Genomic DNA, 12743 nt, shown 5'->3' with positions numbered 1-12743 from the left:
CATTTATTAAGTGCTACATGAAAACTACTATGCTAGATGGTGGTGGGGGTTCAAAGGCAAAGATCTTACATTCTACTGGAGAGATAAATCTAAAGGCACGTGTCTCTGCCCCAAACCACCAGAGAGTAAGAGGAAATGATTGAATGAGAAATATTTTGGGATATAAGAGATTGGATATGGTCACTGATGGGATATGAAAGGTGAGAGAGAGGGAAGAGTCAATGGGCCTTGACACTATAATTCTTTCAGGCTCTTTTGACTTTTCTTTCTTCCTCCCTCCCTATAATCAATCACCTGATAAGTCTTGATTCTTTTTCCACAATATCTGTTGTTTATTTCCCCCTTTCTCAATTCACATGGCTACTACTCTAATTTAGGCCCTCACAACCTCCTGTTAATATTGCAATAACTTGGACCAAATGGACAGTTAGATGATGCAGTGGATGAAGTGCCTGGCATGCACTCAGGAGGACCTGACTTCAAATCTGGCCTCAGATACTTATTTGCTGTGTGACCTTGGACAAGTCACTTAACCCTGTTTGCCTCATTTCCTCATTTGTAAAAATGAGCTGGAGGAAGAAATGGCAAACCATTTTAGTATATTTGCCAAGAAAACCCCAAACAGAATCACAAAGTATCTGACATGATGAATGTGACTCAACAATAAGTCTGACCTCCTTTGTGATTTCCCTGCTTCTAGGTTCTCCTTTCTTCAATCCATCAACCCCAGAGCCGCCAAATCAATTGTATGACCATGTCATTCCTCTGTTCAAAAACCTTCAGTGTGACTCCCTATTGTCACAGGGATGACATACAAATTCCTGTGTGGTATTTTAAGTCTTCAACAACAGGATTCACATCTTCCTTTGCAGGCTCACTTCCTGTCATTGCCCTGTACATCTCTACATTCCAGTCAGATTAGCCAAACTATTCACAAATTTGACATCCCATCACACACTTTTGCCCAGATTATTCCCTTCCCCTATAACTGTGCTCTGTAACTCCCTTCCAAGATCCACTCAAGTCTCTCCCTCCTTATTTTCTCTATATTAGTCCCCCAGTTGTTAATGTTCTCTCCTTCTTCAAAATATCTTTTTTCAAACCCTTGCCTTAGTATCAATTCTAAGACAGAAGACAGGGAATGGCTAGGCAATCAGGGGTTAAGTGATTTGCCCAGGGTCAGAAAACTAGGAAGTATCTATGGCAGATCTGAACCCAGGTCCTCCTGACTCCAAGCCTAGCATTCTACATAGCTGCCCCTTTTCTTCAATTTATCTTGAATTTACTTATCTGTGGGTTTGGGCTATTTCCCCAGTAAAATGTTAACTCCTTGAGGAGAAGAACTCTGCTTCTGAATTTAATTTCTGCTTCTTGAATTTAATTGAAGTCAATATAAGATTGGAAAAGTGAAGAGCTAAGAAAAGACTTTTTTCCACAGGTGACAAGAAGTCATTGAAGACGTTAGAGCAAGGGAATGGCATGATCAGATCTATGCAGTGGAAGATTTAATCTACAATTTGTCAGATAGACTGGAAGTCAGAGAAATTGATGGCAAAGAGCCTACTGCAGCATTCTAGGAAAGAGATAAGGACCTTGAATCAGGGTGATAGTCATGGGAATAGGAAGAGGATAGTTGTGAGATTGCCAGGAAGAATCCATAGGACTTGGCCACTGATTAGTTGCGGGAAATGGGAGAGACGGAAGAGTTGAAGATAGTGAGACTTTCTAGGCTTAAGCATGGAAGTCAAGAAAAGGAGCCATTCTGGTGAAAAAGATGCTGAACTCATTTTTGGACATGTAGAAAAGTATTAATAAGGTGCTAAATGAGAAACTTCATTTTCCTTATCTGTAAATGAAAGGATTAGACTTGATAGCTTCTAAGGTCCCTTCTAGCTCTAGATAGTCCTGAGAGCATTTTGAGTTAGATCTTCCTCTGTGGCCATTCTACTGCACCACCACTTGAGGATGACATCAGTGCTACCATATGGGAAATTGTACACCAGCATTAGACAGCAGATCTAGGGTGAGGGGTTACAAAAACAGAACCCAGAAGTGAGATTTACAACAAATCCCCCTTCTGCTCAACAGCTAATTCAGTGGGATTCCCCAAACCCTATTTTGAAAATAATTAGTTCTTCCATCCCAATCTGGAAGTGGGGGGATGGGTGTCACTCATTGCTATTGTTCAGGAAGGATTAGATATCTTGGGATAACAAGAATACTCTCTTTTATTTAGTACTATAAGATTTGCAAGGTGCTTTACAAATATTTCATTTAATCCTCAGAATAACTCTAGAAGAGAGGAACTATTATTATCCCCATTTTACAAATGAGGAAACTGAGGCATACAGAAGTTAAGTGATTTGCACAAGGCTACACAGCAGCTAATAAGTATCTGAGGTAAGATTTGAACTCAGGACTACTTTACTCCATCTCATTCTCTTTCTGCTACATCATCTAGCTTCCTGAAGGAGAGACAAAACGATGCTGTAGTGAAATGATCCTGATAGGATGTGTGTTTGGAAGGGGATGATAAATTTGAGAGGAAAAGATAATGGGGGGAATGCTAGCAAGACCAGTCACTTTGATCTGAAGGCAAGGAAGTGATTAGATTCTTACTGGAAAATTAAGGAAAGCTATTTGCTCTGTGCTGGCCCTCAGCTATATCAATCAGCTTGGCGCAACCAATAATGGGAAGCTAGGGGCTGACCCACAGGAAATCACAGGTTCAGAACTGGAGCATTAGTTAGCTTGGGAGAATGAGCTATGGAATAAGGATGTGATGAGTTAGACCCAAAAGAAAGGTCTGTATAAGCGATAAGGTCTATATAACCAGGTCCCACATCATACAGGTAGACGGAGAGGGTTAGTTTTTTGTTTGTTTTTAAATTAAGATTGGAAGAACTAGATTATAGATTCTTCGTGATTGTTTTTCTTGTTCAGTTTTTTCAGTCATGTTCTATTCTTCATGATCCCATTTGGGGATTTTCTTGGCAAAGATACTGGAGTGGTTTGCCATTTCCTTCTCCAGCTCATTTAGAGATGAGAAACTGAGGCAAACAAGTTTAAGTGACTTTAGGGTCACATAGCTAGTAAGTGTCTGAGGCCAGATTTGAACTCAGGAAAATGAGTCTAGTGAGGGGAAAAGCCAGAACAGAATAATAGAGCAAGACCATTAGGAAGCTTCCTAAGGTGCTGGAGTGTGAAGATTTCTAGATAGGGTAAAGGTAGCAGGAGATGTCTTTGAGGCCCAGATAGGGACCAATCTTTTCATTCTGTGAGCATCGGGACTGAAAAAGGATAAGGCTTGTAATGAATTCAGAAATGAAGACTGGTACTTCCTTCTACATTCTAATCTCTTCCCTTGCCAGCTAGTGCCTTTTCCTCAAAATTAGCTAGTATTTAATTCTTTATATATACCTATATTTGAATGCATTGTCACCCCCAAAAGCACAGAAGTTCCTCAAGTGCAGGGTCTGGTCCATTTTGTACTCTCAGCACCTGGTATATGGTGGGTGCTCTAAAGGGGCTTATTAATGGGTTGATGGATTGATTTTCCAATTCTTAGCTAGTGGGTTGAGTGTAATGAATGCCAAGATGATTGAGTCAGAGTGAAATATGAGAAAAGTTCCTTTTTAGACCCTTTTATGACATATTGAGGGCTGCGGTGACCAACTGTGGAGAGGTGCTCATGGCAACTCTGATTGCCAATTCCACAGCCATGGAAGTAGAATCAAGTTAATCTCAAGGCCCAGATCCAGAAGAATTTAATAACAGGAGAGAGCTGAGGAGAATAACAAATTTCATCAACTCCTGTAAAATGTGAACTGTTCCCTTTTCCCTCTGACTTTACACTCCTCTCATCGTAAGGGTCTTTGTGGTTCTTTCTCCTTCAATTTTTTTTCCAATGACATCATGGACTTTGGGATTTAAATGAGGCAGTTATACAAAGTTGTTAGCTTCGCTCTTTCTTCTACAGTCATTGAAGTCCAGTGTCAAGAAAACATCTTTTTTTAGGTCTTTTGGGAGATGGTGACAGTGCCCTGGTAGGGATTGGGAGAAGAATGCTTTTTGTATCTCTGCTGCAAGGCACCTGAAATTTAGGATGTCAATAGTTGATTGCCTGTTGTTTCTTCCAGGAGGACAGGAGTCTTTTTTTAAGGTAAGTACAATGTTTTTGTCTTTCCTTGTATCCCTAGATCTTAGCACAGAACCTGGTGCATAATAAACACTTATTAAATGTTGCTTGACTGCTTGACTCTAATTGCACTGGGCATGAACAAGTGAAAAACTCATCTGCTATGGAAGGCAGCATCTCCCTGCAGGATGTGGGTACCCTCAGGGTACCGAGAGAGCATGCCCAGCTCGATGGGAGATGCTCTTGTCTAATAAACCCAGCGATCAACCCCATTACAAATACTATGATACCTAATGATTGTGAAGTCAGCCCTCACCAGTGAGCGACACAACCAGCTGCTCAGAGGAGTTGCTTATGTAAGTTGGAAGTTGAGGGAAATGAGGCAATCATTGTGATGATGTAGGGCAACGGTCCTTAAACGTTTTGGTCTCAGGCTTCTTGACACTCTTAAAAATTATTGAAGACTTGAAATTGGGGCAACTAGGTGGCTCCATGGATGGAGAGCCAGCATTCAAAGCACTTTTAAATTTAATTTGCATTATTAACATTATCCATCACTTTCTCATGTTTAGACAACTAACAAAACACTAACTCAAGCCCTGATTTATAGGGTTTGCCTATGTCCAAGATAGAAATGCTCACTTAGAAATTTTAGTAGTTAACTCTCGTGAGTCAATACGAGCTATTTCCAGCACATTCTTCATATCCTCATCAATACTCACACTAGTAGAAGTTAAAAAATCAATGTTGCCATGAAAATATTTTTGACATTGAGAACCTCCTGAAAATGTCTCAGGATGGGCAGGGGCAGCTATGTGCCTCAGTGGATACAGTACCAGGTCTAAAGACAGGATATCCTGGGTTCAAATTTGATCTCAAATACTTCCTAGCTATGTGACTCTGGGCATGTCACTTAACCCTGATGTTGCCTAGTTCTTTTCTCTTTTATGCCTTGGAACAGATAATTAATATCAATTCTAAGAGGGTAAGGATTAGGGAAAAAAAGCACCTGGACCTTGACTTTGAGAACCCCTCATATAGGGAAAAGAGCTTTGGGATTGGCAATGGAAGAGGATTTGAATTTGAATCCTGCCTCTCAATTACTGGCTCTATGACTGGCAAAATCACAAAGAAATTTTATTTTTCTGGACCTCAGATTCATGTAAAGTGAAGTAAGTAGGTTAGATCAGGGCTTCTTCAGCTTTTGTGTCTTGGACCTTACCCTGGGGCAGTCTGGTGAAACTTAGAGATCCCTTCTCAGAATCATGTTTTTAAATAAATAAAATGAAATTCAAAGAATTATGAAATAAACCAATTACACTGAAATACAATTATTCAATGGCATAGTGAGGTGGCGCAATGGATAGAACACTGGCCTGGAGTCAGGAGTATGTGAGTTCAAATCTAGCCAAAGACATTACTAGCCAAAGGACCTTAAGCAAGTCATTTAACCCTGTTTGCCTCTGTTTCCTTATCTGTAAAATGAGCTGGAAAAGGAAATAGTAAACCATTCTAGTATCTTTGCCAAGAAAACTCCAAACAGGGTCACAAAGAGACTGAAGTAACCAAATAACAACAGTTATCAAAATATAAAAATATTATCAAGGACTCTAGGATTACACAACCACTATAGGAATTTTCAACCTTCAATGGACCTTAATGCCAACAACTTCTAAAATCAGTAAACTATGCCTTTTTTGTGTTATTGAGTTCAATTCAAGAAAACCATTACTGTATGCAAGGTATGGTCTAGGGCAGGGGTCGGCAAGGTATGGCTCTCGAGCCATATCTGGCTCTTTCTGCAGGAGCCATAAAGCCAATTTTTTTTCAGGCGCTGTTACAGGAGCGCGCACTGTGAGCACTGTACGGCTCTCACAAAATTACATTTTAAAAAATGTGGCGTTTATGGCTCTCACGGCCAAAAAGGTTGCCGACCCCTGGTCTAGGGGCTGCAGTATAAAGAGATAAAGAAAATGGTTCCTTCCCTCAGAGTGGGGGGTCTAGTGTGGAAAATGAATGTAAGTAAGTAACATATATATCAGAATAGATTAAGTGCCAGTCCAGTCCAATCCAATCCAAACCAGTTAATAAGAAAGATGATCCCTGCCCTTAAGGAACTTACACTCTAATAAAGCTCCCTTTATTAACACACAAAAGGAGGCAGAAAAGGTGGAGGGGCAAAGGGGACACCAGGGAGCACCTCCTATTTTGTTAAAAGAAACCAGGGCAGCAGATACAGAGTGGAATGAGTCTAAAAGTGCTCTATAAAGGAAAACATTGGGAGGAATTCAGCATTCCTCCCTCCCACCTTCCTATCAGAGAGGAAAGGAAGCTGAAGGCTGTAGCATTACTCAAGGCTTGAGTTAGCAGAATAGTGAGGAAGGAGATGCAAGGTGATGAGTTTAGTCTTGGGAAAGGAAGTGGTCATCTTGTTCCATGGATTTGGAAAAACCAGCCAGGATAGGAGATGCAAAGAGAGTTGAGTGAAGTGCCTAGGAATTGAAGAACCCCTTTCAACTAGTCAACATATCATCCTGTTATTTCAGTCTTTGTTGTTACTTAGTCATTCTTCAGCCACATCTGACTCTTTGTGACCCCACTTGGGGTTTTCTTGGCAAAGATACAGAAATGTTTTGCTATTTCTTTCTCCAACTCACTTTACAGATGAGGAAACTGAGGAAAACAGCATTTAAGTGATTTGTCCTGGGTCATACAGCTAGTAGGTATCTGAGACTAGATTTGAACTCAGGAAAACAAGTCTTCTTGACTTTGGAGCCCAGAGCTCTATCTATTTCCCACCTAGCTGTCCCTTTGGGTTTGAGTATGGATTTAGCATAAACCTGTTTCAGTATTGTTATCTGACTTCTGAAAAAGCTTTCTACTGATCTGGTAAGTCTTTCTCTCAAGGTTGGGCACTAGGTGACCTCTTACAGTTACGCTGTCCAGTTTCTTGTTTTGACAAATGTTTTGCCTCTTCCCCTCTGACTCACAGCATCTGAGTCAGATTCTAGTTGGGTGGAGGGGAAAGGAAAGGAAGGTAATAAACATTTATATAGTGTTTACTGTGTATGTATTGTGTTATGTACTTTACAAATATTATTTCATTTGATTCCCATAATATTATCCCCATTTTACAAGTGAGGAAACTGAGAGAGAGGATAAATAACTTGCCAAGGTCATACAGCTGTTAAGAATCTGAAGATGGATTTGAACTTGGGCCTTTCTAATTCCAGGCCCAGTGTTCTATCAACTTCACCATCTACCAGCTGCTCCTAGAGATTGGATGGCATCCTGATCTCAGCTTCAGAACCACTGTCTCAGACAAGAGTATAACCGGATACGTCTGAGCCCAGTTCTTATCCCTGAACACTGTCCTGCCAAGCTGTCCAGTTTAGTCCAGCCTCATGATTTCCTGCCACCTGCAGCCACATAAAGACTAGTAGGACCACACCATTCATCAATGTTATCTCACTATAAAGACCTTGCTGCCTTCATCCCTCATCCCTGAGGGTCAGACTTAGAGAATAGACAGAACCCTTAGGCCATGTACCCAGACAAAAGACTAGCAAACCTGCTTTGGGGCTAGTTCTTATTAATAGCTGTTACCCTTCACCATTTCAAGTCAAGCCAGTTCCTTAGCCTAGACCTATATTAGCAGGATCCAGGCATCCTCTAGGGAAGACAAAAACAAGATATGCCTCACTGGTCTTAATCCTTAATAGAAAGATCCCAAGGGAAAGAATTCAAATAAGAGGATAATAGAGGAGGTGGGATTTCCCCTGGCCTAGTGCCCAAGAGCTGACCCAGAAGAAAAACACATGCGCTTAAACAAATGGACAAACATCCCATAATGTGGAGGTGGAATCGCCTGGGCTTCTAAGCCCTGCATGAGATTCTTCTTCCCCAGTGAATCTGGGAAGTGGCCAGTTATTAGCAATGAGAAATTCCTACTGCTAGTTTATAAACTGCCATTTTGGAAAAACAAAACCAAAAATTGCTTCTTGGCAGAGATCTCTGCTGTTGGCAGAATGGCTCTAGGGGTGACTTCACCGGCAAGGCTGTTACCAAAAAGCCTTCTGATTTTGCTTCTTTTTGCCCTTAGGCTTCTCTCCTGCCAACAAATGTCAGCCCTGACCTCTATAATGATTCCAAGTTAGCCATTCCTTCTCTTTCCACCACAGGTCATGTTTACAGGCAATATGTAGGGCAGCTGATATAAGACAGGCTCCGTTCAAAGCTACTTCACCTCATTAGTCATGTACTACATGGAACGACCTTTCATATTTATCCTCTCATTAGCTCAAGGTAGTCACCTTGTTTACTATTGCTGCATAACAACAATGTGTAGTACATTAGGGTCAGTTCAACCTAAGCTGAAATAACCCTGGTTTGTGGGGGAGGGAGAAGGGAATTATGGGCAAAGCCTTGAGTTGGGAGCTGAAAGTTCGACCTTTTTGTATCACCTGACACCATCCTGGTATTTTGATATTAAGCTAATCATAATTAGGCTCAACAGATATATATTGACCTTTTATATTGATATTTGTGTATCCTTGTACATGATGGAAAGGAGAAGAATGATTCTGCTCTTGAGCATCTTACAATTTTGTTTGGGGAGAAAACACAATGACTAAATAACTAACCAAATGGCAGGATGGGGTTAGGTAGCCAAATGAGTAAACAGGCTGCATGTATATTATGAATTCAGAGGAAGAAATCCCTATTCTGTGAATATCTACCCAAATGGACAAAAGTTCTTGTTGGTGGTCCTCTTTGTTATCCACCTTGATTCCAAGAAGTGATACGTTATCTTGAAAGAGCACTGAGCTGAGAACCAGGTGATCTGAGTTCTAGACTCAGATGGGCCATTAAAGAACAATGAGACCTTGAGTTCTTCTGTAAAATGGATCAGGGGTTGGCGAGTTGAGTGGACCAGATGGTCTTTAAGATTCCTTGTAGCTTTAAGTCTGAGGATCTTAGAATTATAGATTCCAGTGCTCAAAGGGACCCTGGAGGCAATCGCCCTTCATTTTACAGAAAGGAAAACTAAAGCTTTGTGATGTTAAGTGATTTACACAAGGTCACACAGATAGCAAGTGCCAGAGGAATGATTTGAACCCACGTCTATTGACTCTAATGCCCTTTTTGCTAAATTATTAAAAATCGAATCTTCAAGTGACTTTGGTCTAGGGCAGTGATGGGCAACCTTTTGAGCTTGGTGTGTCAAAATTCACTAAAAAACCAAGCATAATGGGTGGTGTGTCACTTCAAGAAAAAAAAACACCATAATTTCATAATATTTATAATTTAAATAACAAAAATGTATAATTGTAATATATAACTGTATTTAATAAACCAAAGTGCACAGAGTGTCTAAACTACACTACAGCAAATGTTTCATCCTCAGCATGCGGCTCCATACTTCTCTGTCATTGAAAATAGCTACGTGTGTCAGTGCGTCATAGTGTGTCATAGGTTTGCTATCACTGTTCTAGGGAGAAGAGCTTTAAGTATGCTGAAGACTCCTAAAACAGAGAGGAGAGCAAAAAGGTACAGAATTGAAGGGGCCAAATGGAAGGAAACTGATTTAACATTTAGTCTAGGGCAAGCCTTGTCAGGTGCTGCCAACTGACTTCTCTTCATCAAATGCAACAATAGCTTGGATTTGAGCACCGAGCGTGAGAGAACATCAAATTTGGAGTCAGAGGCTATGCTAACTTCAAATCCTGGCTCCATTCCTTCCACCTGTCCCTTATGTGGCCTTAGGTAAATAACTAAACATCTCTGGAGCTCAAGTCCCCCATCTATAAAATGATGACTACTGAGGTCCCTTCTAGCTTGATATCTAAGATTTGATACTATGATGGGGATTCTTAAACCATTTTTGTGGGTTCTGGTCTCCTTTGGCAAGCTGGTAAAGACTATGGAACCCTTTTCAGAATAATGTTTTTAGATGAATAAAGCAAAATGCATGACATCACAAAGGAATCCAATTATATTAACATATCAAAAATTATTAAATTAAAAAACAATTCCATGGACCCAAATTAAAAATATTTATAATTAGGAGCTGCAATAGAATGTAACACTCAAAGGAGTGGACTTTTAAGATATATCAAAATGTTGGACAAATTTTTACATCATTTGACATATTTAGTCCTCCCGATGAAGTAACCATGCTTATATCACTGAAGAACACCAGGATACACACTTTCTTTGTCTACTTGGCTATGAGGCAGGGGCTACAAACCCAGGGAGAAGAGGAAATGAACTTAAGAAGAGAGCTATGTATCTTAACAAGGTGCACCAGTCAGTTCAGAAATATTGGATCCAGCTATATTTCAGTGCACTCAAACAGTATGAGCTAGGATTCTTCAAAAAAGGAATTCTTAAATCCAATTGAAAAGTAAAATTACACACTTAAGATCCTTAGATCTTTCTCAATGAGAAAAGAAAGTCTACTGATGAAAAGTTGAATTTTGAGCTTTGATTTCAAGTAGAGGCATATATATATATTTGGTGAGCATTAATAGGAGAGAAAAAGAAGAAGCAAGGGGAATATGAAAAAGAGCTTCATTCTCATTTCCCCCCTCAAGTTGTAATAATATATTATTTATTTTGGGAAGTGCTTTTAGGAGATAAGACCCAAGGAAGCATGGAATAAATTATCTAAAAGTCCTAAAATGGCCAGACTCCTCAAAAAGAGAGGAGGTAAAGAGAAGGCAGGTGAACAGTTGTTCCAAATATAACTTGTACTTGGGCACTGAGAATAAGAGATCTGTTGATAGCAACAAGTCCTTAGAAAGCGTGTGATTTGGCATGCCTGGAGCTGTGAAGTAGATGCAATGCAGGCAGAAGGCTGCTGGAGTTATGGGGAGGGAGTATGAAGGGCGCTAATTGCCATCTGCAGATGCCTGGATTTGAGGGGGGCACCCCTTCACCCTTCCATAGACTTTCATCATGGGAAAATATTATTGCAGTCCCCAAGCATTTAGATGATGGCGTGTGTAGAATGAACCAGGAGAAACTAGGAAGCCAGGGTGGGAAGGGAAACAGGGTAGAAATCAAACCAAAAAATATTTTTTCCAACTTGCTACAACTTTGTCCATCATTAGCTTTTTCTTTTTTTTGTTATCTGAAAAGCATCTTAAATAAAGAAGCGAGTTTCCATTAAATCTCCCAGATGATTAAAATTAGTACAACATCCAGAATTTAAAATACAGGTTAGTTTTGACTGGAGTAAATCCATGGACTTATCTCATGTCAGGGTTGTCTTAATCACTATCAAATTTCCCCTTATAACAATATATATGAAAAACATAAGCCAAGAAAGTCTCATGCTACTGGCAAACCCACTTATCAACTACCATAATGACAAAGAAAAAGTTGAGGTATATCAGTAAGTGCCTTCTTTCAGTACTTCCTATTATTGTTATATCAATTAGTGACAAACTCTTCATGACCCCATTTGGGGTTTTCGTGGCAAAGACATGAGTGGTTTGCCATTTCTTTCTCCAGTTCATTTTACAGATGAGAAAACTGAGGCAAACAGGGTTAAATGGTTTGCCCAGGGTCACATAGCATTTCTCATATTGCTTTCCAATAGGGGAGAACACCAGACCATGAATGAATGAATGAATGAATGAATGAATGAATGAAACATTTTTAAGTGCTTTCTTTACGCAAAGCATTGTGCTTAGCAGTGGAGATACTTTTAGAAAAGTAAGACAATTTCTGCTCCCCAGGAGCTCACATTCTATTGGGGAAGATATTGCATATGGAAGGTTTCAGTTACAAGTCCCTTGGAAAGATTTCATGGTCTTTAAGATGCTGGTGTTGTTTCAAAGTAGACAATGGCATCATAAGAGTGATTTCTGGACTTGTGAGTTAGATTGAAGTGAGGTAGAGTTGCACAAAGTCATTGGCGTCCTTTTTTCCAGAGTCATTAAAGTCCTGTGGCAGGACAAAAGTCAAGACAACTGGTGATGGTTGGGGATACAATGGATGATCTTGGTTCTTTGCAGTCAGACCAAGTTCTAAGCGCTCCACTGCACCTGCTTCAGCTGCCTTCGTAGCTATTGGAAGAAATTGTTCTCATGTGCCCATTCAAACAGGGGAAGTCTTTACATGCTTGGAGTAGATGGTTCCCCTTAACTCACAAGTGGGTTTGAGAGCTGTAGGTTATCCAGGTTGCCCTCTCTGCCAAGACAGTTTACAGAGCATACAGGGCAGTGGCAAAATGGATGGTGATGCCTTTTTTTTAAGTGTCATTTCCATTGAATAAAACCATATCAGTTTCTGCTGCCAAAGACAGTGCCAAAGAGTTTAGTGACTAGAATTTTCTTTGTGGTGTCTTTTAAAGGTATAACTGTAGCACCAGCAGGAACAGTTTCCAGGCTGCATCTCCATTCTGATCAGGACCAGAAAATGAGATGGAGATCTGATTGGAGCCAGCGCTTGTTAGATTCTGGTTCTTGGCCATATCATTTACAGAACAGGAGAAAATGGTAAACTATCACATTAAGTGAGTGGCATAAGGTAAGTCTGAACAAAGCCACTGAACTGTGACATCAAGGTAACTCTTTGATATAGTTTTGCATTTTTG

Source organism: Gracilinanus agilis, chromosome 1 (genome assembly GCF_016433145.1).
Source record: "Gracilinanus agilis isolate LMUSP501 chromosome 1, AgileGrace, whole genome shotgun sequence".
Classification (NCBI taxonomy): Eukaryota; Metazoa; Chordata; class Mammalia; order Didelphimorphia; family Didelphidae; genus Gracilinanus; species Gracilinanus agilis.
This window is presented reverse-complemented; position numbering follows the sequence as displayed.